The sequence below is a fragment of the Apium graveolens genome, chromosome 7, assembly GCF_009905375.1.
Source record: "Apium graveolens cultivar Ventura chromosome 7, ASM990537v1, whole genome shotgun sequence".
NCBI lineage: Eukaryota > Viridiplantae > Streptophyta > Magnoliopsida > Apiales > Apiaceae > Apium > Apium graveolens.
The window spans coordinates 89,603,748-89,630,853 of record NC_133653.1 but is presented as its reverse complement, the minus strand read 5'-3'; positions in this window follow the sequence as shown (position 1 = coordinate 89,630,853).

Genomic DNA, 27,106 nt, shown 5'->3' with positions numbered 1-27,106 from the left:
TCCCAATCCGTCTTAGTATCTCAAAGGGTCCAACAATTCGTGGGCTTAGCTTTCCTTTCTTTTCGAACCACATCCATCCTTTCTAAGGGAATACCTATAATAGCACTAGGTCCCCTACTTCCTATTATTTGTCCTTTCATGTCAAATCAATATACTTCTTATGTCCATCTTGGGCTACTACCAGCCGTCCTCTGATTAGATCTATTATATCCTTGGTCCTTTGGACTACTGCGGGTCTGAGCATCTTGCGCTCTACAACTTCATCCTAACATAAGGGAGATCGACATTGTCTTCCCTCAAGGATCTCATAAGGCGACATCTCGATACTGTCATACGATCTATTATCGTGAGAAAACTCAATCCGTGTTAAGTGACCATTCCAAATTCTTTCAAGTCTATGGCATAGACTCTCATCATAGCTTCTAGCATTATAGCTTTTTGCTTCTCAATACCCATTCTTTTCCAGTTTGTAATCGTTACTATCTTCCGTTCCTAATATTATACTGGTTATACTTTTGCTCGTTAGCGTTCTATAACCTTTTAATAAACGTGTCAACCTTAGTATCACGAATGTGTTTCCATTCCGAATACCACCATACTCATACTACTCCTTTTTTACCTACTTCTATCTTCGAAAGCTTATCCCATCGTATAGAAATAAAAGATTTTATTGAGAGATCACTATGATCATGAACACTTGTTACATCGCATAGTTAGTACAGAAGGTGGCCAGCCTTTAGTACTTGAAAGTAATTAAACAATAGATGGTATCCTACTAGGCTTCTATCACACAGATAGATAGTCATTCGGCAATACCTCCCCTTCTGGAAGGGTTGTTCTTCTCAGCTTATACAAAATGAAAAGGAGAGAAAAGAACGAATTGAAGAGAATTGTATATGAAAAAGTACTGCCACAAATATTTGGCTTGGAATCTACCTCTAAACTATAGATGTTTGTCATAGGAGATGGACCATAGTAATGCAGCAATGATTCTGCGAGTAATGAGTCAATTACGGTTGTAATTGACTCATTACTCGCAGAATCATTGCTGCATTACTATGGTCCATCGCTGACCTACTGTAGTCATTTGTTTTCCTCAGAATCTTAATATCTAATCATACGGAGTCCATATCTGCCGTATCAAAACCTTTTTAAGGAGTTAACATAATCACCATTCATGATTCATGAAGAACAGTCCTGATCCTGACGTACATACATGACATAAAGCAGATAAAATTGCAGAAGAGTTTCAATGAAAACAAAGATAGCAGGCTAATACCATTATTAACCATATGTCTTTATAAGGAGACATGAAGCTCAAAGGTTCATTTAGTCCTTTCGTAACATAGTCCTGGCTTATCTCAAGATAGGACTTTCTAAGATAGGAAGCTCGTTCACAGCGCTACATGAATTAAATCTTTACCAAACTACTATTACGGTTGAGTATCGCACAATCATCAGAAGGAATGTCAATCTTTCACACCATAATACAACCTTCACGGCTTTAACAATCATCACTGTATTCCTCTGACACGAGCGCCTATAATTGCTCTCTTACACTTAGAGTGTCGGCCACCTCATTGGCATTTCCTGATAGTAATAGTTCCTTATAATCAATGTCTTTTGAACGATCTCCAACTAAATTTTCTACCTCATTTCAAATCACTGCTCATGTGAAAATGCTTTTCTTAAGTCCTTGTGATAAAATAAGTAAAAAAAAATTACCATTTTGTTTCCATAAGTCACTGCCTTAGTCTTTAAATGTAAACATTATCATGGCTAACTCTCGATCATACTTAGGACGTCTTTTATCTTGGGCCCTTCTTGCTTTAAAAATTCTGACCTTCATTGGTTCAATCTATACTTCTTTTGGTTTAACCCGTGCCCACCTGGCATTATTATAATTACGCCATATTTCCTTCATCAAAATTTCTATTCTTGAGAACTTTGAATACTACCTTTCTCCTTGTAAAACCTCTAAGGTTATCCTTAAATCCTTCATCAGGTACACCCTAGGCACAGGGCATATCAAGATACCATTTACTAATACCAGAATTATTGTCTATATAGTTCTGAAAAATTTCTCCACTAATCCTTAAAGGTTGTTGTTACTTTAATCCTTTCCAATTTATACTGTCAAAACTCATATTATCCCTATTAAGGGTGAAATGCCAACCTTTATGCATTCCCCTAGGATTCATTCTAAGTTACAGATGTTCTATCCTTAATTCCACCTTTAAAAAGGTACATGCATCCTTCCATGGATAAATCAAGTCATATATCCCTGATAAGGGTGTCTTATTCAATCATTCCCACCCAGATAGTCTATACCAATTTCACAATAGCATCTTTATCCAAACTGAGGTCAACACATATGGCCTTCAAAAGATAACAATGGTTACTCGCTTTTCTTTCCTAATTTGGTAATGACAACAGGGATGTCCTGGAAGATATTGGTCGTGTTCAACGTGAACTTCTTCTTAATAATTCCTCATTTACTTTTGTTGTTTATCTCAACAGTCATCTCAAGGTTGGGATGTCTTTCATACCTGGCGTCTCCCTTTCTGGGTATCATGCCACTGGTCTTACACTTCACATTCTTGAAGGTCACTTCTTTCATCCAATTTTCTTAATTTCCTACTTTCTTGTCTCCCCAGTCTATCTGCGTCTCATTATTTACCTTCGAACTATCTCAAGGTTTTCTCGAATTCTCCCAACTTAAAGAGGGTACAATATGTACATCTCTTATGCCTTCAACCATCAACTTTAACTCATAGTGAATCATCCTCATCCTGACGATCACATACTTTTCTATTTCTATTACTATGATTCTTTAGGGTTTCCTCATACCCAACTCCCTTATCATTCCTCAAACTCTATTGCCTTTATATTCCTTTCCACTTCAGTTTCTTTTTATTTTCCTTTCTCTTACAATCATTTCATGAACCCACTAATTATTTACTTCAAACATCACGTCATTATGGGATTCTTGTCCTCAGAACAAATCTTTACAACTTTTACAACTTAGATTCATAATTCATCATACTCGTCCGCCTTTGTTCTGGTTCTAAAGCTTTTACACTATCTCTCTATCTTCCTTAGCCTTCCACCGGCGGGCGGCCTCTCTCTTAGGAAGGTAAGTGACAAAACAGTCTTTTGTGCTTCATCAATTATTTAGAATCTCAAATGATTCCCATATTTCCTTTAGCCAGGCTCTCGCCTCTACTGGGTTCGCTTGTTCCTTGGAATTCTGAGAGCTTAGCGACTTAAAGGTCCTGAAAGAATTTCCCACCGCACTGTCTCCTCAGGGTGGTGGTTGGGGATAATAGTCTAAGTTCTTTTTAGACAGGTCCATGAATTGCCGTATAGGAGTACCGTCTCGGGTCTCCTTTCCTTACTCGACTTTCTGTTTCCTTAGTATGAAATGTTTCATCCTTCTCCCATACTTGGAGTTATCTTATACGTTAAAATCCTTGTTTTCCACTTCATTATGTTCTGGGTTCCTTATATCTTAATTGTGACCTCCCTAATTATCACATTCAAGGTTTGCCCCTAATCTTATTCCTCGTGGGGGTATAATGCTTGGAAAAATTTTGAGAATCTCTAGATATTTGTCTTACTTACTTTGCTTAAGTCTTTCCCTCCTTCAGTCCTTGCATGATTGCAAATTATGAATTCTCAAGTTCTATAAACTTCATGACACTCTCTTAAGTGTTAATAGTGCAATTAACAATATAAACTTATCACAAACAAACTAATCTGAACTGAAATTAACGAATATAAACATAACCATTTGTTCGAGGGTACAACAACTGAACACATTAAAGAGAATTTCATCATTTGATCTGATCGCTTCAATCCCAAAAGTAATACCATAGATAATCATCTAGTCATTAAAACTAATCATTCATAACTTAGGCTAATCCTCCAAAAGCGGTGCTACATGAAACCCTTGTCTGATCGCTCTGGCTCTGCACACTATCATGGATCAAGAAATGCGGGCACGCACGACATCCCTAACCTGCTCTATCACAGAGGTGATGAGGTCTAAGATAGTCGCAAGTAGAGCTGGATCAACCTGACCCTCAAGATGGCCTCTAGCTGTAATTCGGGTGGTAGCCTCAATCCTTTCCATGCTATAAGCTAATCCTGCCGGAAGTACTCCGCCCTCAATCCTTGGTGCAGAAAGTCGATCCAACAGATCACTCCTAACATTACGGGCCTCAGACAGGCCACCCAAAGTTATATAATAATCGACGATAAGAGAAGCCTGAGTGGTAGCATCTACCAGTCCATGGGGTGCAGGTGGTACAGACCCAGGAGATCCAAATGGATAACCAAGCACGGTATCAGGTGACAATGGTGCATGAGATAAAGGTGGCATTTCCTCAGTAGGTGTGGGGCTCTGTACAGGGGAGGGAACAGGAATTGGTGGAACCTCATGGATGTCTACAGGAACCTCTGGAAGAGGGTCTGACACTGGTATAATTGGTGTCGTGGAAGGCCCCACTCCTTCTGCCCTCATTATCCTTTGGGCCCTTGGTAACTCTTCATCCTCTAGTGCCACCCTCGCGGCCATTCTAGCTCTGGTAGTCGCCCTGACTACGGTCATCAATTCCTCAGCGGTCCTCTCTTCATTCTCATCAGGATCCTCCACGAGATCCTCCTCAGCAACAATCCCTTCTGGGATAACATCCTCAACCGCAACATTCTCAATATGAATCTTATCCGGTCCCTCGTTAGGGTACTCTATTGGATTCACAATTTGATCTCCAATATGTAATAAAACATCCTCATGCTAATGCTCCTGAACCTCAGGGTTCGGTGCCCCGCTGCCCTATACGAGAACGAACTATGTTACTATCATAATATCTATAAGGGTTCCCGTAAGGGTTTTAACTGTCAGTACTACGTTAGGTAGCCCAACTATGAACTTGGCAGCAGTTCTTATTTTCTTAGTGAACTTATTATCTTAACGTCACATCATCTCTGAGGTTTATAAAGCTTAGCTCTGATACCATTTCTGTAACACCCCCAAATCCGGGGTCGGGGATTCGGGTTGTCACGAGTTCCATTTCCCTTATCAATACTTAATCTTAACAGTCAACCAACTACTGAGTACTGTGACCCCACAATACACACACACACACCACAAGTTATAGTCTCAGAGATGAATACCAAAAATAACACAAGTCATTTTATTCCACAATTATAAACCGTTACACCTTAAAAGGGCATTTGAATAAATTTACATTTCTTTGTCATTATTACAATTCATATAGATCATAAGTCTGGTACATCAGAAGTTGAAAGCCTAGCCTATTGGTAATTTCTACCTCAGCTACAGCGGCATCAACGCTTCCAGAAAACTGCAGAACGTTTCCTAACCGCTTGCGAATTGGAAGCTTGGTCATGTTCATCTTTTCTATCTGTTGTTGTGTGATGAAAGAAGAAAGCAAGGGTGAGCAACAAGCCCACCGAAATAATATGTATAATAATTAACAATATATGAGCATTCTCATAGTACTCATGAAAGTCTTGGTCTAGAAGAAATGAACCAAGCTGATATCTTAACGCAACCAAGTCGCAAAATATTCAATATATATATACATATATACTTTTCACAATCTTTGAAATCCTCTGACATGTATAATATACACAGAGTTCCAGTTTATAACTGTATAAAAATATCGTTGCAAGGTGATCTCATATATCTAACCTTGTCTCAACGTTTTTATGAAAATCTTTGACATGCACAAGATAATCATTTACTAGATATAAGTTTAAAAGATGAAGTTACAAGATACTCCAATATACTTATATATTTTCCGAATACTACTTGAACTACCACCATTCAAGGTATAATCCATTTCAAAAGTTTATCACATAGATGAGACTACAAGATAAGATTTGAATAGATTCAATCCTTGAAATATCATTATAAATAATGAAGTTACGAGATACTTCATTAAGTCCCGATATATATACACACCTATATATATATACATTTCATACACTCCTTGAAAGCCTCTGTTATGAAAATTATAAACAGCGTTGTAATATCCAATGAATTTGGAAAGGAGAAAACCTTGGCATAAACCTGATATATTGCTGATTAGGCAAAGATACCAATAAGTAACCTTTTCTACTAGTAGATGGACGAATTCCCCACTGGTCATCATCCTGGCCACAATAGGACCTTATGCTGGACTGCCACTTAGCCACTTACGCATTTGATGGACTCCCACTGAGCCACTTACACTTTCATGGACGCCCACTGAGCCCATGTTGCTTATGCCGACTCAATAGATGGACTTACCTCCCGAATGTTGGGTAAGTAATCAATTCATTTATCAAAACAGCAACCTTGTTGCGAATATAAATACACCACAGGGCCGGATCCCTCAGGTTTTGAGCGAGTATTTAAATCCCCTTTGAAAAGAAGATCTTAAATATAAAAATGAGTTTTGGGATCCGCTCTAACTTTTAAAATCATTTTGAAGACTCGAAAACACTTTTAAGAATGTTTGGAGTAATGCTTATTTAATAAAATAAATCAGTCCCAATATATTAGAAAATATATGAATATTATTATTTAAATAATATTCCCATAAGGATAATCTCTATATAAATAATTTGAAGTAGAAGTTTTAAAACTCATACTTGAAATGAATATTAAATAACCAAAGATATACTTATACGAAAGTACTATCTTTATTTGAATAATCGAAAATAAGTTTGATTATCGAAACTTTATTCTTTAATAAAAATAAAGAATTTTATTTAGTAAATAATCGGAGTCATAAGTCCTCGAATGAATATTCAAAATAATATTCATTAAATAGAATAAACAGAGTCATAAGTCCTCGAATGAATATTCAAAGTTATATTCATTAAATAGAATAAACAGAGTCATAAATCCTCGAATGAATATTCAAAGCAATATTCATTAAATAGAATAAACAGAGTCATAAGTCCTCGAATGAATATTCCAAGTAATATTCATTAGTAAAAATAAAGTTATCGAATAAACCTTATTCGATTAATAGTTTTGAAAACTATATATATATATATAATATACTCGGGAACATCGACTCCCGGTTTAGAAAATGTTCACCTTTGGGTCCCCTATACTAAGGGTATACGCAACTACTGCTTATCTCTAGCATAGGTATTATGCAACTTATAAGCAAATGAATCAACAATTAGATATCAAGATTACGAAATAGACATGCATATATACCATATCACATGCTCCAATATATCGCAAGATTTGCTAATAACAATCATGCACTTATCACAAGATAATGCATATACATATATTTACATCACAACAACAGTATAACGGGTACAAAACTTGCCTGAGTGCTCCCGGATAGACTTAAGCTTAAAGTGGGTCCGATAACCTATGAACAACAACATAAGTCGGAATTAAACCCCGGTCGTTTAAGAAACTAGACTTTAACCAATTGAACCCTAACGTTCGCTTTTGCGCTTAATGATTCACTTAAGTCGCTCGAGTACCCTCGGCTCCACCATTTTTAATAATTTAACCATTAAGAATTTTAAGGCGATTCTTTTGCGAGTACCCTACCAACTGCCTAATCCACTTTACATAATTGTTTCATACTCCAATTAGTCATTTAAGGGCCTTTACCAAGGTTTCAAAGTAAGGTGAGGGGTAATGGTTCGGTCGCGAAACGCCGTTACTTAAAACGGTCGTTTCTCCTAAACCGTACGTCGGATTCAAGCGAACCACATATCAAAATGAAGCTCGTAACATGAACTATCTAATAATGACAATGGTCAAAACCTAACAGTGAGTTCACGGGTCCTGATGTTAAGAACAAAAACAGTCTAAAGTAAATCGGGCATTACGACGGCTATGTTTACGCGATTACCAAATTTTATACTACTCCAAATCAATCCACAATCAACCCACAATCATTACTACAACCAAACTCCATCCATACACTACTACAACAGCCCCAACATCTCAAGATTTCCAATTTATACTACTTCTCAATCATGAACTAAAAGCTTACTTAAGTTCATTAACTAATAATCAAGATTTACAACTCCAAAAACATCACAAAACCAACCAATCTCTAAATACACAATAATCATGCCTCTCATGAACTATACTACTCATAATAAGCTCTTAACATTCAATAATAATGCTAGGTTAAGAGATTATACCTTCCTTGTGAGTAGGAGTAAGTAATGGGCTTGAAACAACCTTGGAAAATCCTTACTAAAGCTTTATCTAAACAAAAACACAAGATCAAAATTTCAAGTTCTTGAAAAAAACTATTCACTCTCTTCTTCCATGAATTATTGGAAGAGATTGTGAAGGAATTGGAAGCTTAGATTCATAGGATATCTATATCCATGTATAAGGAACCTTGGATAATTACCTCATGATTTAACAAAGCTTGGATCTTGGTTTTGAATTTTTTTCTCCTTGAAATGGAAGGAAGGCCGAGAGCTTGATGTTCTTGAAAGTGAAAGTCAACTTGTGTTTTGTGTTTTTGATTTTTTTTGGCTTGGTTGCTTTGTTTATGTTGTTAATTAACCTTTTACCATGGTAAAATTTGTGTGGCTTATAATCAACCAACAATTCCTTCCCATTATGTCATGCTTATGTCATCCTCTTATGTCATCTTCCCACACTTGTGTTCTTCTTGTTGGTGTGATGACATCATCATCACTAACCTCTTTGATTAACTCCTAATTACTTGGCTAATGATCGCTGATCTGTATATGGTTCGCTTAACTTTCGTTTTTGTTTATCGTTTGAGGGATCATACCCGGGATCTTATTACTTGGGTTCCCTTAACCTTTCTCAATACATTATATTCCTTTTATGATCCTCTCTTATAATCCTTGAATTTAAATCCTTTTTATCCTGTTACCTTATACTCAATTCTTTTGGTATCTGGTGGATTTTCGGGAAAAATCAAAGTGTTCGAATTTGGATTCTGACGATCTTTACATACACTTATATATCATATAGAGTACTAATAAGATCTCAGAATAACAATAAAAGAACCCCTACAAAGTGTGGCATGAAAAGTTTTCTTATTCAGCATAATCAGCAAAATCACTATTCATAAGGGTTACAAAAAGTTCAAAATTTTTGGGGTTATTACAATGGGAGTGGCGTTCAATGGATACTTGTAGGCACTATAATCTACCTTGGGAGAGGATTTATAAACATTAGAAGGATTGTTTTTAACAAAACAAGAACACAAATTAGACATTCATGATAGCCATTGAAGAACCCTGATTCTTGGATTGTTTTCTCTCGTAGTTATTATATAGTATTATTTATTTATTAGATTAATTAGTTGATAATTACACACATCCATAAATTATTCTCCACACTTCTGAACTGTAAGAAATAAAAGACTTGAAATTGGTCTTGATATTAGTCTTTCCCTGCGAACGATACTCTAAAAATACACAACAACAAATTGGTGCCGCTGCTGGGGAAGGCAACAATATTGATATTGAGTTAATTATTTCTTGTAGTTTGGATTTTATCTTTGTATATAATTTTTTTCCTTCTTTTTGTTTTTCTTTGGTGTGTCTACAAGTTTCTTTGAGGTAGACAGCGTACAGTTTTGAGTTTGGGAGACAAAATGTACAACAATTTTAGCTGGGATAACGCTCAAGACTTCATCAACAATCAAGAACAATATCAAAATTTTAATTCTTTTCAGAATTTTAATGCGTATCAGGTAAACTCGTTCGATTGTTATAACTCATATTATGCTCCATACCCTCTTAACACAGATTTTTCATATTCTTTTGATAATCAATACCATGATGATTCGTATGTATGCAATGGTGTTGTTGAGAGTTTGAGTCATTCTAATCCTTCTTTACTTTCTTTGGGACTTCTTAAACACTTTGATGACTTAAATTTTGAGATTGCTAAAAAAGGTGATATTCCATGTGAAGTAGAATCAATAGGTTGGTAGGAGGAGAATGCTAAAAGGAATAGTTTTATTATGGAAGTTCAACTTGTGATGCATGATGGTTATCTTCAAGTTCCTCCTTGTGTCAATTTTCCAACGATCCATGATTCTTGTTTAGCAATTGATGATAATTTTGTGTCTGATGAGTCTACTTATTTAGTTAATGATAGTCCCATGTGTAATAACGATAATTCGGATGCAATTGAAATTCTAACAAATTTAGAGAATGTTTTTGAGCTTAATAAATTGGTAGATGAGATAAAAATTGATGAGTGTCCAATTAAAATTGAGGAGGGATTTAAGATTGATGAAATTGAAAGTCTTGCTTTGGAATATAGGGATCCAATTTGAGAGGAGTTTATTTTAACACCCCCAAATCCGGGGTCAGGATTGGGTGTCACTACACAACTTTAAATAATAATAAAAACCTGTATATTAAAATAATATACAGATAACCCCTCATATTTAGGATCGCTTACAGGTTATAGCGTGAAACAAGAATCTAACCTTCTAAAATTTATATAGTCTAAATACAATTTTATTACCTCATTACTAATTTCCTTGTATTGATCACTCTGGCATCTCCAAATTTCTTCAGCTGGAATCTCACCACTTTTGCTGTCTATTAAAAGCTATTCACTTTGCCCTCATATGATACTGAAAGAAATAAGAGTTCACAAAGCAAGAGTGAGCCAAAAATGCCCAGCAAGTATCATAAATGGTTTTCAGGTATCAGATCAGAAAACTCCTGGAAACGATTGTTGAATGATTTAAAAAACATCTTTATATATTTAAATTATTGAGCGAACAAAACATCGGCCCTCATTGGCCTTTAATCATAAATCACATTTTTCTGTAAAAGAACAGTGATTGTTTCAATATTTCATCCTTTTGAATCAAATTTCTGTTTGAGTTTGTAATTATGAACTATTTGGGAAGGAATGTCGTTAATGGCGATCAACAATAAATTAGACTGGACACTAGAAACCAACATATGCACTATAACCTGCTGATCAGTCAGGAGATAGTGCGGATCTATACCCAACTGCATAGACCTAACCAATATATGGGGTACCCAGGCAACTATGGCCTAAGGTCCGGCTCATCACTGGTCCTCATAGTAACCATCCAGCCTGTAGAGTATTTTGATGTCAAATCATTTTGATCTCAAAACATCCCAAATCAGGGTACGCAAATAACCCGAAAGAATGGGTATTTGCTCAAGAGAGCAATCGATAACATAGGAACAATAATGAAAGGAACTTGTATAATTAAGAGTAAATTGCAGCGAAATATAAAACAGTTAACTATTTTGAACTTAGAATATGAATGAAGTATTTGCAGTATTTTACGAGAAAAGTAAGGAATACTTGCCTCAACTAATAATCCTCCAATCTTTAACTAGCTGCCATATCTCTCAGTCATGTCGCATCTGTATTACTCTTGACGGGCTACTTGACCTTTCTTATCATTTACTCTCTTTGGTTTATCTTTATTTTGAATCCACTCATTTCAGTACTATACGCAATCAGGCTTTACTTCTATAATCTCTATCTGGCTTTGAACATCTCGGACTATGTGCATCTATCACAAATAATACTATTCAATGAACTGACAATATATAATTGACTAGTCTATACACTTATCCCTATCGTCTACCCGCCCGATAATAATAGATAAGAATCACATCTCATTCAGATAACGTTTAAAAGACATGCTGACTCATTATTCACATAATACGTACACATAGGGCATGTAATCATATTATCCACATAACACATAATCACGTAATTCATGTAGCGCATAAGTTGAATCGTCAAAAGATAGGTCTCGATATGCTTAGAATTGAAATTGGGTCATAAAGAATATTTTATCAATCAATTATTGACTCGGAATGATCCATAAAATAAACGTCCTTTAGAAACAAAGGAATTTAGGTCTCGAAAATATTTTTAATAAAAGAAAAATATTTTTCTGAGTCTAGAGGCGTTCATTTCGTATTAAACGGACGAACGGTTGATTTATTATGAATTTTTGAATATTTTTCAGAATTAAAACGGTCTCTGAATCATTTTATATTTAAATAATAGGGTTCGAGCATTCGAGTCTGACTTTAAAATAATTTTATAATAATTATCGAGCCTTGAAAATAATTTAAAATAATATTTTAAAGCTCGAAACTATTTTTCGGAATTTTTAAATCAAAAATAAATAATTAAATCTAATTATTAAATCAATTAAGATTATTTAATAATTAATTAAATTAATTAACAAATTAATAATTAAATTAATTGATTAATTAAATAATTAATTATCACTTAAAATTAATTAATTAAATAATTAGGATTTAATTTTGAATTCAAAATAAATTTTAGAATAAAGATAATAATTTTTAGAATTAAATAGGATTTTTGAATTATTTTAAAACAAAATTTCAAAAACAGATTTTATAAACCAATTTGGGGAAAGAATGAATCAAAACCGGGTCATAAAAGAAGGAAAACGGGTCGGGTGGAGTTCTTAAGTGGCTGGAGAAAACCACCAGAACCGGTGGAAGGTTCACCGGAATCTGGTTTGCCCCGGAAACCGGCAGCCTCGCCAGAACCGGCGAGTCTCCGATCAGGCCCCAAATCACCGCGATATTCTGCGGTTTTTGATCTAATAGCTTGAAAATTAATCCAGCGAATTAATTAACATCACAACATCAACACAACTTCCTGGAAACTCATTCTCCGGCGAAACCAACGAAGAACACCGGCGAGTTACACCGGAAAAACTCGGTTTCTTTAAATCGAAACAAAAATTGACGAGACATGGGGGAAATTAAAGTTTAGATCACAGAGAATATTATCCAATAATCGAAACAAACCAATAATCAAGAACAAACTAAAAAAATCGGATCAAAATTTTCAAAAACTTGAAAACTCGATTATATAGTTCCAGGAATCGTTTGGTTCAAATTATTATACAATTCGATTGCAAATTACATCCAAAAGTTATTCCAAACATCAGAATTTATCAATAACCCTTAAATCAAAAATACCCAATTCGACCCATGAACCCTAGAAATTCGAATTTAAAAATTACCTATTGTTAGATGATTTTGATAAGGGATTATGAAAAAACAGATCGAGGGCTTCGTTTTGGTTACGAGGACATCGAAATCTGAAGTCGGCATCACCTTCAAATTCGAGTTTGATTCTCAAGAACACCAAGAACACCTTTTCAAAGAATTTTCAGAAAAATCAAACCTCAATTTCTATATGTTATTGAACTCGGTTTTTGACATATAATATATCAAATTGACTAGAAAAATATTATCTACATGATGGAATCATCAAATCATATCAACAAAATCAAGAACAAATTTTAATAATTTAATCATCAAATAATTTGAATATAAATAAATAAATAAGAAAATTACCTTAATTGTTGCACTAAAATGGTTAATTGATTCAGAAAGTACTTTTCGAGAGCTTCGTTTTGATATATTATACGCTTAAATTGGAGTTCGGTAACGCCTTCGTTCGTGCGTTTGATTCTCAGGAACATATCGGTTTCTAGGGTTTTTCTCTGTAATTACTATATTTTTATTGGTTGTAAATGAATAAACGAATAAAATGAAATAAGAAATATACTATTTATATTTACGGAATATTGGTTCGTTCTGGATCGTTAAATTAGTTGCTTAGCCGCTAAGTAACTACAATAACGATCCGATTTGGTATCAGTTTTGGATAATTATCCCAACCGGGCTTTTTATAAAACACTCTATATGAAAATAATGTAATAATATCTCGTTTATCGAGAATACGGGTTTCGTTGATTTATCGAAATGATTATCGTATCAAAAATCTTGTGCCCGGTCGCGCACGGGCCAAACCGTAATCCGGATCGAAAAAGTCGAAACACGGAAAATGTCCGGAATTACCAGGTTAGGTTAGGAAGGAGTTTTCGGAAGAGTTTCGGGTTGTAAAAACGTAAAAACGGTTGAAGTCGGACGATTCCCGGCTTTATAAAATAATTTTATAATTATTCAGAAAATACTTAATAATTCATAATTCATTATAAAATCATCTAGCACTCCAAAAATTACCATAAAAATATCTTAATTATCTATATTTTATTCTGGACATATTAAAATTAACATACTCACATTTTATTATATACAAACATCCAAATACTATTATCAATCATCAGATAATTCACCAAAATTCATATAATCTTCACATAATAATCATATATTGATACAAATAATTACACGATATTTCTCGGATGTTACATTTATGAGTCGTACTTATGATGATTATTCTGACGACTTTTCTAGCTACTTTGATTTTTCTGAGTCTCTTGAGAAAATGTGGATCATAAAAAGTCTCTTATATTTTTTATGGATCTAAGATATATTTGCACATCATAATGTTAATACTGATTCGTAGATATGTGCATTTATTTTCTTTTTCACCACATTGATGATGCTAGTTGTATGTACACGTCAAGCTAATGACAATAAAGAAGCGCTGCTTGGGAGGCAACCCAAGATTATAAGATTAGTTAGATTTTGTTTTTGTTCTTTTCCCTCCCACATGTTGCCTTGATGTGTTTGTTTAAAGTGATTCAGGTGTTTAGAATGATTTTGGATAATAATGGAAAACTTGCATGGGTGTCCACATGTTCACGCAGCAGAAACCTACCTCCTCGGCTAGATTTTAATAATTTTGCATGGTCACACATTTTCTGGCATCGTTACGCAGCAAGCCTGTATAATTTTTCATCTTATGACATGATCACGTAGGTTTCAAGCATGATCATGCTCTTTCATAACAACCTCGCGATGTCTAAGTCCGCAGCTACTGTGGTATTGGCCTGTTCATGCAATTTTCTCTCGCATGTTCATGCTATCAGTTGGTGCTTCTATTTAATTAGACGCTACTTCTTTGACCTCTTCATGTTGATTTAATTGATTTTCCACTAGGAGACATGGTCATGCACCTATGCAGCATGGTCATGCACTCAAAGAAATCTAGTGTACGCTTGATTTTCACCAGCTTGGCATGTTCATGAACCCCTTTGTACACTGATGCGGTCCAGGTCTAATGTTACTGTGATTTTGGCATGATCATGCAAATACTCTAGCATGATCATGCAATGGTGTCTTTGTGCACATTTTAGGTCTTCACAGCGGCGTCTTCACATATGACATGATCTTGCACAAATTGTGGCATGATCATGCCTGACTACCTTGGCATGTGCATAATCTACTGGAAAGTTAGCAGGATCATGCTACTCTTGGCATGGTCATGCACCAGAAGTATGACATGTTCATGCAGTAGCCCGACACTAGCATACACAAGCTCATCTGCTTTGTTCTTCTGCAGCCTAATTCATCAATCTTTGTGGATATTGTGGAGCCATCAATAATGGGGAAGAAAAGAAAGACTTGACGACTTAAAGGTTGACATTTGGGTTGTTCGACGGACGTGACAATTCCACAAGACTTGTTCATGAAGATGCTCAATTACCTGAATTTTCATTTTCTTCAGCCGCCATCGCGGTAGTCATGGTTGTCGGCACTTCATGCTTATGCATAGGGGAGTACTTCTTTCTTTCTTTGTATTATAGAATTAATTGTTTAGTGTGTGTGTCTGGTAATGAGGACATTGACCCATTCAAGTGTGGGGATGTGTTCAAATTGTGTTATAGTGTGATATATAAAAAATAAAAAAATAATAAAAATTGAAACACTCAAAACAAAAAAAAATAAAAAAAATTATAGCTTTGTAAAATAGTCATATTGATTGCATTGTATCATATAGTGACATTGTAAGTTAGTTGCATTGCAATGTATTGCATATCATATCATATCATGATCTCAAATTAGTAGCATTCCAAGTTGGTGACCTATGATGATACTATGTGTACCTTATTTTTGACTAAATCTTGTTATGATCACATGTCAAAGATATTACGTGCGTAGTTTCACTTGTGCAGAGCTTATTTCTTAACACACATTTATTGTACTCTTAAACTGAGACTTAGGTATGCTTGTTTCTTGATGGGTAGCCGTTTGTTGATAATTAGAATTTCGACTATTCCCTTTTGAGCTTAGTACGTAAATGCTTAAGTTTGGGGGAAGCTATGGGGTGTAAATGTCTTTAAAAAAATAAAAGAAAAAATATATGTATGATAGTAGTTATAAATAACCCACAAAAAATATGGTATAATTGACTAGGTTGAGCTCATTAATACTCGAGTAATTAAGTCTGAGGGAACTTTGTGCCTAGTAACCTAAAGCCTTTTATGGTTTGGGATTGCTGACCCAACACTCGCTACGTGGGTATTAGTGCATAAATCTTTAGGGATCTCGACCATTGCACTGTTTATAAACAATTAAATATATGTGTGTATAATATGGTTGGCAAGGTCTGATGGAGGTCGTAACTCACTTACACTGAGGATTCACCCAACCTTAGACTGAGCTTGTGAAGTCTTATGGCAGTCGTAACTCACTTAAACTGAGGAGCCACCCAACCTTAGACCGAGCTGTAAAAAAATCATATGTAAATATAGTTGTAGCATTGTAGAAATAAAGAAAGACATGAAAATTCCTTGCTAAACTTGAATGATGGCGAGTGATAAGTAACGAAGTGTTTAAGATCTATTCTAGTTCTCAACTTGGGAGCTATTAACTCGCATGACTTGTCATGTTGAAACTTGTATGTCTTTGTTCTTGGTTCATTAGAGAGCATTTTATTAAGCTAAGCACATACACAAACTTTGTACTTGTGTTAACTATGTTGTGATATTGTGTGTGAGCTTGATATGTCTAAACTTGGTGCATGAGCTGAGGGTTCTATCTGACTAGGCATGAACTGTTATATTTGAGATCTTTTGTATTGTCAATCATTTAGTTGCATTCATATACTTGCATATTACATGGGTTAGATGGATTTTGTGGGTACATTCACTATAGGCCCTCCCGAGACCTTACTCGTCCACTAGGGCTACCTTGGGGTTTAAAGGACTTGTTGCATATGCCAAATACAACCGTGATCACCTTACGAAAGTGGTACTAGTTAGTAGTTTACTATATTAGTTTGCACGAGGACGTGCAAAATACTAAGTGTGGGGATATTTGATAGAGTATATATTTATATATATTCTAAATGATTTTATTCTCATATTTATAATATTATATTATTAATTGGACTATTAATTAGAGTTTATTATTTTATGACAGGAAATAAACAATTCCCAACTTTAGATGGAATTGGGCTTATTTGGACTTAAATCATAAGGAAATTCGGATTTATTGGGCTGCACTCGCATACATCACTGTTTGAGCCATAACTTGAGTTCTAGACATCAGAATAGGACGATCTTATAGCCCATGCGAAGCTAACAGAATTATCTACGGTTTAGAAGTGATCCAACATCAAGAATACAACTGGAGAAGCCAAGAATCAGGTCTGAAAGAAATCCTACGAATTTTACATCAGAATCCAATTTATTTTGGGAAAAGCATTAAAAACTCTTTTATATTAGGTTTTGATATATTGTATAGATAGAGACATAAAATATTGTATAATAGAATATAATAGATATATCCTTTATTCTTGAGAGAGAAGGGGGAGAGACAGCTAGAGAGCGAGACTGGGAGAAGGAGCGAAGGGATTCGTCCAGATTTCAAAGGAACTCTTCAAGTTGTATTTTCTGTATTCAAAGTCTTAACTCATGATTTGTGGTTTTAATATATATTTGTTTTCTTCATATATCATGAGTAGCTAATCCCTTAATCCAAGAGTTGGGTAGTATTCTTTGGCTTTTGTGCTTGTTTAGTTGTATTGTGAATTTCTTGTGATTGTTAATCTTTCATTGAGGGCTTAACACAATTGAGGGAGTCACGAACCTTTGATTGTATCTATAGGAATTGTAACAAATCGGGAGAGGAGTTGTAATTCTAGTACATGATATGAAAGACACAATTTAAGTATTAGATCGGGAGATTGATATGAGAATTGTGAAACTTATAATCCTTGGCTTTTAATAGTCTATAATTGTACTTTGTATGACCATGGGAGTGGTGTTCAATGGATACTTGTAGGCACTATAATCTACCTTGGGAGAGGATTTTATAAATATTAGAAGGATTGTTTTTAACAAAACAAGAACACAAATTAGACATTCATGATAGCCATTGAAGAACCCTGATTCTTGGATTGTTTTCTCTCACAGTTATTATATAGTATTATTTATTTATTAGATTAATTAGTTGATAATTAAACACATCCATAAATTATTCTCCACACTTCTGAACTGTAAGAAATAAAAGACTTGAAATTGGTGTTGATATCAGTTCTTCCATGCGAACGATACTCTAAAAATACACAACAACACTTACAGATATACTATCGTAACTAGATCAATAATCATGACTCACTACTCATTAAGGCAATCACAAGGTTATAAATAGAATAAAAGCTAAACTCAAAATGATTGACAACACTTTAATTCTTATATCAGAGTTTTACATGGATTCATACTTTTATTCATGACATATAAACAACACAAATATGCTTATTTGACCGTGCAATGAGTGAGATCCACAAAAGACTTATACAATAATACCCATGTAGTGAGCATTAGGTTAGTGGATCCCAGACTATAAAAGCCTTAGGTCACTAGGCACATAGTCCCCTAAGAACTTAATAACAGTGAAAAGGAATTTAAAGAATTGAACTAACTCACTCGTGATCAATTATGCATAACACATTTTTTTTCTTTTTTTTTCTTTTTTTTATAATTTCTGAACGAGTGCGTTTCGCTCCATCTCGTTCAACCCTAGACTACTCACATAACATGAGCCGGCTACTAGTGATTTGACACCTAACCACAACAACTAGCAATGAAATCCAATATTTTTACTCCAATTTTTTTAAATATCCATGTTATTTTATCATTAAGAGAATATCCTAAATTCAAAATATAAACAAATGATTACACCTCGACAAACCAATAAACCATAACCATGGTCTAGCCCTCAAGCAACCTATAATACTTAATAAAATTACAATTGCTTCTAAGATGCAAATCAACTCGATAAGACTTATCATCACTAAATACGCCATCACTACACTAGCATCAAGCACACCAATCAATCGGAAAAAATCATCTAAGGGATCATGTTATTATGCAAATACATGGACCATATGCAAAATAAAAAAACTACAAAATAAAATAAATAAATAAAAACTACATGGAAAATATGCAACTATATGAACTAAACCATCATGAATATGCAACTATATGCGACACACACAAACATATAATCCTTAACTACTACCCCCAAACTTAAAATATTCACTATCCTCAGTGAAGATAATAGTAAGGAATCAGGCATACCTACTCAGAATCAGGGTCATCACCCTCATGGGGTGGTGTGTCAGGAGTGTCTGGAGGCGGGTACACAACGTCCTCACCGAATACTGGCCACTGGATATCAACTCATGTAGCTCTGAATGCAATCCCCAACGCCTGGGTAAGGTCCTGTGCAAACCGACTATAGATGTCATGCATCGCATCCATCCTCCTCATCAAGCGCCTATACTGTGCTGAACTCATACCAGCACTGCCCTGTGCTTCCTGCTGCTGCTACTGCGACGGACCGACCTCACCCAACTCAGCTCTCCAAGCTGCTCTACTCGCCTGAGTCGTGCCACCAGCATATGCCTGAGGAGCTGGCCTTCCACCTGGCAGATGGTCGTAAGAATAACCAAGCCCCTTAGAATCGGGCTTCCCACCATACCACTCCTGCATACTCAACAGCTTAGAACTGTCAATCGGGGCACTAGGAAGTTACAGCTGCTCGTGTGCGGGCCAATGAACTTCAACCGCCACACGTAGCATCATCACAATGAACGCATAGGGTATAGAACCCGTAGTACTCCCTTGCAAGAACCGCAGAATACCCTGATGAATCACCATCCCGAGATCCACATAATCTCCCTGAAGAATGCCCCACAACAACCGTGCACACTCCACAATAACATCATGCACGTGAGAAGATGGCATGATGTTGGCACAAATAAAGGAATTTCATGCACGTGCAAATCTGTTCATGCACAAGGCAGGGAAAGTGGCATACTCGTTCTTGCCCTTCCTGAACTTCCAGTGAGTCTCAGGCACACACAGGGTAGCAACGATCAAATCCAAGTTAAAATCATCCCCCGTCTTCTCATTCCAATTCTCCTGCTCTGGCTGTCTCTCGGGCTGCTCAATCACCCTCTGAATCACCTCAGCACTATAATCCACCGTCAACCCCCTCACCACAGTAAAACCGTTCTTATCCGCCTTTGCATTCGCATAAAACTTGCGAACCATACTCATAGGTACCTTAGCTGGTGCCTCACAAAAAGCTATCCAACCCATCTCCACGATCATCTCCAGCAACTTACCATCCCTCCCCGATGTCCGAAAACCTCACTCTTTGGCTATAGGCTTCGAAAACAGCCTCGAATACTCTGCCTCATCCTCCAGAGTTGAAAATCTAGGCCTCACACCACCCACACTCGAAGAATCAGTGGTGTTGCTGCTAACTTGGGTTCATTGTCTCTTGGGTGCCATTGAGATTGAATAAGAGAGAATAAGAGATGTGTGTATAAGAGAGATTTGTGTTTGAGAATTTGAGAAGTGATGGGGAAGTTTGTGTATAAGTGTATATATATATAGAAATTTGGGAGAGAATTAGTTATGGAAATGAAGTGGGATTAATGGGAGTAATTGGGGTAATGGAATTGATTTGGAATAGAAATTATGGGAAGTGGAAGAGGGAAATTCGGGTAGAAATTGATTTTGTATTGAAGTCCCCGAAATTATGTATATTTCCTTCTTCTTCATTTTTTGACTACAGGGACTCAGCGCGGCCGCCCCGCCTAGCAGCGCGGCTGCGCCGTGCTTCTGGAGAACCAGCACGGCCGCCCCGCATACCAACACGGGCGCGCACACTTACTGGAAACTCAGCGCGGCCGCGCCGTACTTCTGTAGTTGAACTTGAATTTTTTTCTTTTTCTGATTTTTTGTGTTTTCTCCTTATTTTCTTCTTCCTCTATATACTAATTTATAACATGCTTGGGTTGCCTCCCAAGAAACGCTTGGTTTATGTCGTTAGCTTGACGTAGAAACTCGAGATCAAGTGGATAACAAAACGGCACTAACCACGTCACAGTTTGCCGTATCCCCATAGTAATGCTTCAACCTGAAGGGTTTTTAGCACATAAATGCCACGAAAAACGTAAATTTAAATCTTAAAAATCGAAACCCTCCGCAGGATCCATGCGAAAAAAAATATTTAATTCGTAGTTCAGTATGTTTACCTTATAAAGCTTTACGTTAATGGAAATATGGAGGTCTTAAATGATCACCACGTAGCCCATCGCTGGAACGATCTACGCCTTGAAGGTATCCACACGAATGATCGCCCGGAGGATGGGTGTGTACTAGCACGTTCTTGAGGATACCTTCTTGCTCTCTCTATCTCTCTTCAAGCTGCTAGGGTTTATATTTTATCAAATAAAATGTGTAACCCTAATTCTATTAGAAAAAGATATTATATAGGCAAGAGCTAATGGGCCTCCAACCCTAAACTGAATTTTAGAGTTATTATTATTATTATTAAATTTGAAATTCTAATTATTGTATTATTAAGTCTCACTTAATCATCCAATAACTTAATTTCGGATTTAATATTAAATTCAAATTTCCTATTTATTTAATTAATTAGGTCACACTTAATTAATAACAAATAATTCGAATTACTTACATTTAATTTAAATCCGAATTTAAATTAAATAATCCTCCAATCATTATTTGTACGACCCTTTAGGTTAATATTACGTTGGCAACAATTTTAAATCTAATTTAAAATCATAAACAATGAACGACATCTAGTAATACATCATTGTTACCCAAGTAATAATAATTAAATCGGTGATCAATTAAACCTTTCGTGAATAATGTACAATGTAATATAATCCCTTTAGCCTTATATTATGGATCAAACTCGAGGCATGCATTGTGTCATCCTCTGTTAACGTTCAATCCTTCTTTCCTTGATCAATGAATAAACTATTAAACAAATCAGTATTTGAGCACGGCCATGCATTTTATAGTCTTACTCATTCAAGAGGCCAATAATATCACTCCTTTAGTAAAGGAGGGTTAAATCCCATCTAGATCATTCATAATCTCATACGATTCATAATGTACCCAATGTCTACTTTTATTATTACCCGGTCAAGGATAACTTTCAATAGTATCAAAGTATATTAATTCTTGTATAGAAATATAATGATTTCAGGTCAAAGGACCAATACATCATTATCACTGTGAGATTAACTTATGACACTATAAACATGTAGTATCTCACAACGGGTCAATCCAGCACCATGTATTTAATACATGTGCCTGTGTTTTGACTTTAGTATCACCATACCTATGATCAATGAGATGTGATTATCAGCCAACAAACACACTAGTCTCAATGTAATTATTATCATCCCTTAACAATAATACTTGACTAGGGACCTTTAGGAATATCAATACTATTCTCATAATCTCATTTCTAAGTCACGTACTTAGAGATATAGATTTACATATCATATTCCAAGGACATTTATTAATCTGACATCTTATCATAGAAAATAAAGATATAATAAATTACTAAAGAATAATCCATATAATCATAATTAATAATCCAAATGTTTCATAATATAAACATAATAGTGTTGTCTCTAGGGCACAAACACTAACAATCTCCCACTTGCACTAGAGCCAATCACCCATGTATCTAATAGCCATGGAACTAGTATGACCTTCGTGCTTTTGCTGCGACGAAGCCTTAGTTAGTGGGTCTGCAATATTATCATTAGTATGCACTTTACATATATGTATATCTCCTCTTTCATTAATCTCTCGAAGGAGGTGATATCTTCTAAGTATATGCTTTGCCCGGGAATGGGACCTTGGTTCTTTAGCCTACGCGATGGCTCCATTATTATCACAGTAAAAATCAACCGGATCTATGATCGATGGAACCACACCAAGTCCCGTTATGATTTCCCTATCCAAACAGCCTCTTTGGCTGCTTCACTGGCAACAATATACTCAACTTCCATTGTAGAATCAACTATTGTCTCTTGCTTTGAACTCTTCCAGCTTACAGTACCTCCATTAAGGCAAAACACAAAACCTGACTGAGATATTGAATCGTCTCTGTCTGTTTGAAAGTTGTCGTCAGTGTAACCCATTATAACCAGCTTCTCATCTCCTCCATACACCAAGAATGAATCTTTAGTCCTTTTCAAGTATTTAAGAATATTCTTGATAGCTGTCTAGTGACCCTCACCAGGATTAGACTGGTATCTGCTCGTCATGCTCAAGGCATACGAAACATCAGGTTGAGTATATATCATCACATACATTATAGATCCAATCGCCGAAGCATATGGAACATTGCTAATACGGCCCTTATCATCTAATAATTTAGGGCAGTTGTCTTTTGAGATCAATATCCCATGAGACATTGGGACATATCCTCTTTTTGCCTCTTGCATCCCGAAACGATGCAATACTTTTTCAATGTATGTACTCTGACTTAGGCCGATTAATTTCCTTGATCTATCTCTATAGATCTTGATCCTTAATATATAGGTAGCATCACTTAAGTCCTTCATCGAGAAACTATTTCCTAACCAAGTCTTAACAGCCTGTAGAGAAGGTATGTCATTCTCTATTAGTAATATGTCATATACATATAGTACTAGGAATGCCACATGGCTCCCACTAACCTTCTTGTAAACACATGGTTCATCTTCCTTTTGAATAAAGCTAATTTCTTTGACCGTTTCATCAAAACAACGATTCCATCTCCTTGAGGCTTGCTTCAATCCATAAATAGATGGAAGCAACTTACAGACCAACTTAGCAAACTTGGGATCGACAAAACCCTCAGGTTGTATCATGTATACATCCTCTTCAAGGCTCCCATTTAAGAAAGCGGTTTTGACATCCATTTGCCAAATCTCATAGTCGTAGTAAGCAGCTATTGCTAGCAAAATCCTGATGGACTTAACCATAACAACTGGTGAAAAGGTCTCATCATAGTCTATACCATGAACTTGTTTGAAACCTTTTGCCACCAGTCGCGCTTTATAGGTCTGTACTTTACCATCCATGTCATTTTTCTTCTTGAAAACCCACTTGCATCCTATAGATTTTACCCCTTCAGGTGGATCAACTAAAGTCCATACTTTATTTTGATACATGGATTCCATTTCGGATTTCATGGCCTCTAGCCATCTCTCGGAGTCTGGACTGTTCATAGCATCTTGGTAGGTAAGAGGCTCATTATTATCTATGAGTATTACATCATCATTTTGAGTCAAGAGAAATCCATAATATCTCTCTGGCTCATGACGAGCCCTACTATATCTACGACCAACCTGCATTTCCAGAGCAGGAACATCTTGATGTACTTCCTGCCCATTTTCCAACTCTGGTTCAATATTATTTTGTACAACTCGATCTTCATCGAGATCTGTAGTCCTCCCACTAATTTTCTTTGAAAGTAACTCTCTTTCAAGAAATACAAAGGTTCATGCAACAAACACTTTGTTCTCGGCAGGATTATAGAAACTATACCCTTTAGTTTCTTCAGGATATCCCACAAAATAACATTTATCCAATTTTGGTCCCAACTTGTCAGACACCAAGTGTTTCACAAATGCTTCGCATCCCCATACTTTCATAAAAGACATGATGTGACATTTCTCAGTCCACATCTCATATGGAGTCTTTTGAACCGATTTAGTTGGAACTCGGTTTAGTGTATATGCAGCCGTTTCTAGAGCATAACCCCAGAAACTTATTGGAAGATCTGCTAGACTCATCATCGATCGCACCATGTCCAACAAGGTACGATTTCTCCTCTCAGAAACTCCATTCCATTGAGGCGTTCCAAGAGGAGTAAGTTGTGATACGATACCACACTCCTTCAAGATACCTTTAAACTCGAGGCTTAAGTATTCTCCTCCACGATCTGATCGTAGAACTTTTATACTTCCCCTGTCTGCTTTTCCACTTCAGCCTTGTATTCTTTGAACTTTTCAAAAAAAACGGATTTGTTCTTCAAAAGATACACATATCCATATCTACTGAAATCATCAGTAAAAGTAATAAAGTAGTAAAAGCCACCTCTTGCCATCGTACGCATTGGACCACATACATCACTATGTATAAGTCCTAATCGTTCGGTGGCCCTTTCACCTTGTCCGGTAAAAGGAGCTTTAGCCATTTTGCCAATGAGACAAGATTTGCATTCTTCGTATGATTCAAAATCAAACTTATCCAAGTAACCATTTCTATATAATTTGGAAATACGTTTCTCATTTATGTGACCTAAAAGACAATGCCAAAGGTATGTTTGATTTCAGTATTTCATCTTAATACGTTTATTATCATTATTTATGTTATAGACAGGAGAATCTATATCAAGAACATATAAACCATTAAACAAACGTACAACCCCGTAGGTAACATTATTTAATGAAAATGAACAACTATTGTTCTGAATCAAAAATGAAAAACCTTTCTTGTCCAAACAAGAAACCGAAATAATGTTTCTGCAAATCGTAGACACGTAAAAACAGTTATCTAGTTCTAAAACAAGCCCAGTGGGCAACGATAAATGATAAGTCCCTACAGCTAAAGCAGCAACCTTTGCTCCATTTCCAACTCGTAGGTCAACTTTTCCCTTCACCAATGTCCTACTTCCCTGCAGTTCCTGCACATTTATATAAATGTGAGAACCACATCCAGTATCTAATACCCAAGATGTAGAAGTAGACAAATTGACTTCTATAACATAAATACCTGAATCAGAAGCAGTAACAACAGCCTTCTTCTTCTTCAGATCCTCCAAATAAGCATGACAGTTCCTCTTCCAATTACCTGGTTTCTTGCAATAGTGACAATCACCAACCTTTGGAACACCACCTTTAGGCTTCAAAGCCTTGGTCGGATCAGGTTTCGGATTAACATTCGATTTAGAACCCATATTCCTCTTGCCTTTCTATTTACCCTTTCCTTTGGCCTTCCCCTTATTCACCATCAACATGGGAGTAGGGGATGCCTTCTGAACATTGGTCTCAGCAGTTTTCAACATAGCCACCAGTTCGGTGGGGTTCTTATCTATCTCATTCATATTGTAATTCATCATAAATTGAGAATAGTTGTTGTTTAAAGATTGCAAAATTAGGTCAATCTGGTGCTCCAAAGCAATCGGGGCACCCAACTTGGCAAGGTACTCAATATACCCAATCATCCTTAGAACATGCGGTCCAACCGGATCACGTTCTCCCTGCTTACATGCATGCAATGATTTGAAAGTATCAAACCTCTCCTGATGAGCATGTCCTTCAAACATACGTTTAAGGTGCTCAATCATATCATAAGAATCCATATTCTTATGTTATTTCTGAAGTTCAGCACTCATGGTCACTAACATGAGACATTGAACATCCGTGTCATCATCGATATGTTTCTGATAAACATTATGTTGAGCACGGGATGCTCCTTCAGGGAGAGGTGCAGGGCGAGGGATATCTATGACATAGAGCTTGCGCTCTTGTTTGAGGACAATCCTCAAGTTCCTCTGCTAGTCAAGGAAGTTTGTTCATGTCATCTTGTCCTTCTCAAGGACTGATCGCACAGAGAAGTTGTTTGAATTGATTGCCATTTGATATCTACAATGTTTAAAATGCATAAGATAAATTAGTTTACAGATGACTATTAAATTATGTTCAAGTGATTATTCATATGTATTCAAAATATATATCTCCCACTATTTTATCAAATTAATAGCCCTAACTATTAATTCGAAAAGAGTATCTTCTATATACTTTCTAGTGAGCCAAGATCCAAATTTTCACAATGTTTTAGTTCAGCTTTGGCTTTACTCCTAAAACATGATTCAATAAGGTAAACAACATTTGTCAATTATATCAACTATATAAATCTTGGATAGTTTAGTGGAACAACATTTATTCTTATTTATCCAATAAATCTCA